This window comes from Panthera uncia, chromosome B1, assembly GCF_023721935.1.
Source record: "Panthera uncia isolate 11264 chromosome B1, Puncia_PCG_1.0, whole genome shotgun sequence".
Lineage (NCBI taxonomy): Eukaryota > Metazoa > Chordata > Mammalia > Carnivora > Felidae > Panthera > Panthera uncia.
In genome coordinates, this window is record NC_064811.1 from 149,005,310 (window position 1) to 149,011,489 (window position 6,180).

At 40.5% G+C, this 6,180-nt stretch overlaps 1 non-coding gene across 1 annotated transcript; it reads right to left on the reverse strand.

The window, feature by feature from the left end:
- Nucleotides 1-4,801: 4,801 nt before the first annotated feature.
- Nucleotides 4,802-4,933, reverse strand: LOC125924160 (small nucleolar RNA SNORA72). The gene has a single exon (XR_007458326.1). It is a non-coding gene; the product is annotated as a small nucleolar RNA SNORA72 (small nucleolar RNA).
- Between the last annotated feature and the right edge of the window lie 1,247 nt (nt 4,934-6,180).

Consider the following 6,180-nt stretch of genomic DNA (forward strand, 5'->3'; position numbering starts at 1 on the left):
ATCATGACCTGAGCTGAAATCATGAGTTTGACGCTTAATGGACTGAGCCACCTAGGCACCACTGGAGACCTCAATTTTCATACTGGAATAGATGGATATGCTGGATTTCTCCTTTACACTCAATAGTGATGCCGGCCCTTGCATGTTTCCCCAAATTAGATTTGTACCTTGATTTTTACAGATATGAGTTGAGAAAATAAAGGGTGGGCTGAGGATTTGCTCATAGTTATAAGTAAGGCTGAATATTTGTCACATGCCAGATTCTTGACGAGTGTTACAGAATTGCTTTTCTCTACAGTGCCTTCCAGAAGTGGAGATAAGGACAGCCCAATTTGTTACAATTATGCTAAGAAATTTGAGGAGGAGGAAGAGACTTAATTGTTCAAGGGAATAATCATGTTCTGTAGACAATCTGGCAGAAGCTAAGGAAGAATGCAAACTAGCCTTGGAGACTTCTGGGCACTAGTCCCAGTGGCATTAAGGCATCTGATCTTGAAAGCAAGCACTGAGGCCTTTCTTCTCTGTGTGTGGCCAGGGACAAGTTCCAAGCCAACATTTCCTCACAGAATGTCCTAAGACTCCAAGCATAATCAAATTTTGCTAAAGGTAATAAACTGATTCACCTGATTACACAGCGCCTTCCAGGCAGATGTCTCTTGATCACTTGGAACAAACAGATCTCACTTCCCTGTCTGAACTTCTGCAGGTGCAGAGAGTGATTTCTTTATTATTCTCCTGTTGAAGCAGCTGTTATGGGTAACCAGCTGGCTTCTTCCTGCTTGGGTTTTGATTTGGGTTTTGGTCTGAAGTCATCTCTTGGGGCCTGTAGAATCTCAGAGAGACTGAAACTATAATCTTACCCTCACTCTAAACCCTGCCCCAGTATACAATTAGAGAAACATGATGAAAAGGTAATGGGTCCTGGGACCATGGTCTAGAAAAGCCAATATTTAAGTCAAGATTTGCCACTAATCAAAGGAGTTGTTGTCCTTGGGCCCTTCATTCCTCTGGTCTGAAGTCCCCCGTTGTTAGGGAAAAGGCAGCAATATACTCTCACCCTCTAACTTCAGTTGGTTCTCCCATAAGCTCTATAAGGAAGATCCAATTTAATGAAAGCCAACAAGTGACCATTAATGGCGTAGTGAGTTGTTTTCAACATGAAATCCTAAAAATGAAATGCCACGGTTGGTTAAAATTCTGTCTGAAAACTAAAATGCTAATTCTAAATGGTTCATGCTACATTGTGGGATGCTTGGGGATCTGGAACAGGGGCATAAAGTGCCTAATGGGAGGATCAAAACGGTAGCTAGTTGTCAAGTGATATGAGAGTATTTCAACATTTCATTTGACCTGAAAAACACAACAACTGAACAGAAAATTTCAAGAGAGAAGTTCAACAGGAGACCAGAACAATAAGCAAAGAGAATCAACAAATATGAGGACAGGTCATTTGAAATTATTCAGTCAGAGAAACAAAAATAAAAATGAATGAAAAATATAGAAAGAAGATGAAAGGAATTAAGGACACCATAAAGTCAAACAATATGCACATTATTGGGGTCCCAAAAAAACAGAGAAAGAAGGAAGCAGATTGTTTATTTGAAGAAATAATGGCTAAAAACTTCCCAAACCTGAGGAAAAGAAATGAATACCCAAATTAATGAAGCCTAATGGAACCCAACAAGGAAAAATTGAAAGTCCAACCAAAGCATATTATAATCATGTTGTCAAAAGTCTACAATAAAGAATTTTGAAAACAGCAAGAGAAGAGACTGGTCACATACAAAGAAACCCCCATAAGACCAGATTTCTCCACAGAAACTTTGCAAGCCAGAAGAGATAATATATTCAAATTGTTAAGAAGAGGTAGAAAAAGATGATGGCAAAGCAAGAGGATCCTGAGTCCATCTTCTGCCACAGGCATACCAAGGCAACAACTGCATGTAATGCAATTTACTCTGAAAACAACCTGAAGACTGGTACAATCAAAGACATATTGATAAGACCACATCAAGAAGGGTAGGAAGGGCAGAGATGTAGTTGGGAAGCCAGTCCTCCACACAGTGACCTATAATCAGAAGGGATATCACAGGCATGGGATACTGGGGGCAATCAAGGCCCACACCAGGCAGGGCTGACCCTGGGGACCTTCATCAAAAAGACAAGCCCCCATAACATCTGCTTTTGAAAATCAGTGGGGTTTAACTCCAGGAGAGCCTGAGGACTTTAGGAAACCATCTCCATTCTTAAAGAGCCAGCAAGCTATATCACTCAGCCTGATACCTAGCACCAAAGCAATATTTTTAAAAGGACCTGGGTATATGTGATGGGGATTTATTGACTAATTTCAGGACATGTGCCAAAAGGGCAGGGATCTGCAGGAGCTTTCTCTGAGAACAGAAGTACTGGTGGATCCATTTTTCTGGCCATCCTTTAGTCTAGCTGCCGGAGCCAGTTCTGACACTTTTCATCTACCTTGCTAGCATCACTTGCCCCACCCAACCCATTCATCCCAGTGGATACCCCTCCAAAGAAGCCCCCACTGCTCCACCTCTGGTATCTCTCCAGCAAGACTTCTGCTACAGGGAGGGGGAACCTAGCCCCACCCACCAGCAGATTTGCAGCAGCTGAACTGGGGGCAAGCCCTGTCTACCAGTGCACCTGCAGCAGTCATGGCCCAGCCATAATAGAAGGGCACATGCATTCCACACAGGAGATGCACCTGAATCACCTGTCTGGTGACCAGGGGGACTGTGCTACAGGAGTGCACCACAAGACCTCTTCTACATAAGGCCAGTAGTTTCAAGACCAGGAGACGTGGCTGACATGCCTAATACATAGTAATAAACACAGAGAGTCAGTCAAAGTGAGGAGACAGATTAATATGTTCCAAACAAAAGAACAAGACAAAACCACAGAAAAAGAGCTAAACAAAATGGAAGTGAGCAATCTACCTGATAAGGAGTTCAAAGTAATGGTCATAAAGGCACTCACGGCACTTGAAAGAAGAGTAGATGAACTAAGTGAATACTTCAACAAAGAGATAGAAAACATAAAAAGAACCAGTTGTAGCTGAAGAACACAATATAGAAATAAAAATTCCACTGGAGGGAATCAACAGAAAATTAGAGGATATAGAAGAGCAGATCAGCTGGAAGACATAGTAATGAAAAGCAACCAAGCTGAACAGCAAAAAGAAAAAAGAATTTTTTTTTATTTTAAAAAAGAATTTTTAAAATGAGCATATGTCAAGCGACCTCTGTGACAAAGGGTACTAACATTTGTATCACAGAGGTCCCAAAAGGAGAAGAAAGAAAGGGGCAGAAAGTGTATTTGAAGAAATAATAGCTGAAAACTTCCCCAACCTGAGGAAGGAAACAGGCATCCAGGTCCAAAAAAGAGAAAGCTCCAAACAAGATGAACTGAAGGAGTTTCACTCCCAAAGTTAGTGGAAGGAAGGAAATAATAAAGTTCAGAGCATAAATAAATGAAATAGAAACAAAACAAACAAAAAGAAAAAAACACACAACAACATCAATAGAAAAGATGGATGAAACTAAGAGCGGTTCTTTGAAAAGATAAACAAAATTGATAAAGCTTTAGCCATGCTCATCCAGGGAAAAAAGAGAGAGGACTGAAATAAATAAAATTAGAAACGAAGGAAGAGAGGGGTGCCTGAGTGGCTCAGCCAGTTAAGTGCTGGACTCTTGATTTTGGCTCAGGTCATGATCTCACAGTTCATGGGGTTGGGCCCTAGTCAGGTTCTACATTGACAGCGCAGAGCCTGTCTGGGATTCTCTCTCTCCCTCTCTGCCCCTTCCCTGCTCACTCACACTCTCTTTCTCTCAATAAATAAATAAATAAATAAACAAACAAACAAACATTAAAAAAAAAAGAAACGAAGGAAGAGAAATTTCAACTCAATGAATGAGCACAGATGGTGGGGCATGCCCTTGGCTTTAGCATGGTTGCATCCTCACATGCCCAGCTTCACTAACAAGGTGGGGGAAGAGCACAAAAATACGTTACACTCCATTCCATTCCAAGAAAAATCCCAATTAATCCCTACTCCTCCAGTAGACTCTTTAATATGACCAACAGAATCACCATCACATAAAATTCAATCACCTCTCAAACTGCTGCCTTTGCACTGGTTCCGGACAAGTGAGTCCACTCACAAGAAGCCCCTCAAAAGAGGTATCTCAGATCCCATAGCCCCTCAGGATCCCCGGATGTAAGCTGCATTGGTTTTCAAAGACAGGCATTTTGAGGGCATGGTCTCTTGGGCGCATGTCTCAAGGGTTGGGGTGCCCAATGTGTGACATAAACCCCTCTCTCCTCAGGGAGAGGCTTTAGAAGTGAGATCCCTCCAATTATGTGTCACAGAGCCAGGGGTAGGGTTTTGGTGAGACAGTGTCTCTGCCTCTCCTACCCAATCTAGATGCAGTCGTTTTATCTCTTGTGGAGAAAGCTGTTCGGTTAGTTTTCAGTTCTTTTTCAGCAGGAATTATTCCATATGTAGTTGTAGATTTGGTGTGTCCATAGGAGGAGATGAATTCAGGATCTTTCTACACCGCCATCTTGGACAATCCCATAATTTGTAGTTTTTTGTTTGTTTTTTTAGAAAATAAAACTCAATAGTTTTACAATTCACTCAGTGGCAACTGATAATCATCAAATTAGCGATGGTTATCTTCCAATGGTTATCTTACACTAGCTGTGCTGTCATTTATCTAGGATGAGCAGATACTTTGAGTCACAGATATTTCCCATATAAGGTGCATCATATAAATCAGACTTGGTTTGTCACCAGCATTTATAAAACCAGGCCTAGGGAAAGAACTAGGTCTGGGGACACATACCTGGTCTTAATATACTGAACGTTTAGCCTGCCCTGATCATTACAAAATCAGAACAGTAAGAATATTCGCAGTACAAATTATTCTTCATGGACAAGCCAGTAGAAAAAAAAAAATGGGCAAATGACTTAACTAGATACTTATCAAAAGAGGAATAAAATAAAATCAAAGCTAAAAAAAAAAAAAAGAGGAACCCTAAATGACCAATACACATACAAAAAGATACCTCACCTTATTTGTGATCAGGGAAATTATATTAATCTGCCCTGAGGGACCACTAGATCACCATCCAGTTGTCTAAAGTATAAAGGTCTGACAATACCAAGTAGTGCTAAGAATGTGGAGTGACCAAAACCCTTATACACCTGCTGATGGATATAAAAATTAGTAAAAGGGACTTTAGTAAACAATTTGACATTTAGAACAAATTGACGTTATACATGTCCTGTAACTTAGCAATTTTACTCCAAGGTATCTATCCTCCAAGAAGCAAGCCTGTGTGCACAGAATATAAGTACAAGAATGTCCCACAGCAGGACTCTTTGGTAATCCGTGGAAGCAACTCAAATACTTGTCATCCATCCTAAATATATTAAATAGTCAATAGACAGAAGCAAAAACTAATGCTACACACAGAAATATACAAATATCTTTAAAATATAATAAAGAAAAGAGGAAAACAGTCACAAGTAATACTTTTGTGCTGCCTTTTACAGATAGGTCAAAAAGAGGCAAATTAAACTACCCTGGTTAGTGATCCATACTAAAGAGAAAACCATAAAGCAAAGCAAGAAAGTGATGATTACCTGGGTCAGAGCAGCGGTTGCCTTGTTGGGGAGGTAGTGAGCTATAGTCACTTAAGAGTTCACTGGGACCTTTTGTGGTGCTGGAAAAAGTCTGTTTTCTTGATCTAAGAGGTAACCCCATGGTGTTTGCTTTACGTTCAGTCACTAAACTATGTGTATGATTTTATTTTTCTTTGTGTGTATTAAATTTCATCATATATCAATGACTTATTGAGCCATGGGGGAAAATAAGCTTGCACATAGAGAAAAATGAGCATGAAGTCATTGCACCCAGGAACTATCTGACTCGTGAATGAGGCAGTCAGGAAAGGGGCTTCCTCCCTCAACAAGTTAATTCATTAAAGTAGCTGAGGGGGTGTAGTCATTGTTGGCAATGGTGGGTTTTTTTCTTGAAGGTAGACATGATCAGGAGAGCACAAAAATTCTAGGAAACTAAAATAAAGAAGAAATTTCCAACAGAGCAACATTAAAGGGGATAGTATGAAGCTGTTCGTGCTTCCCTGGCACCTTTTCCC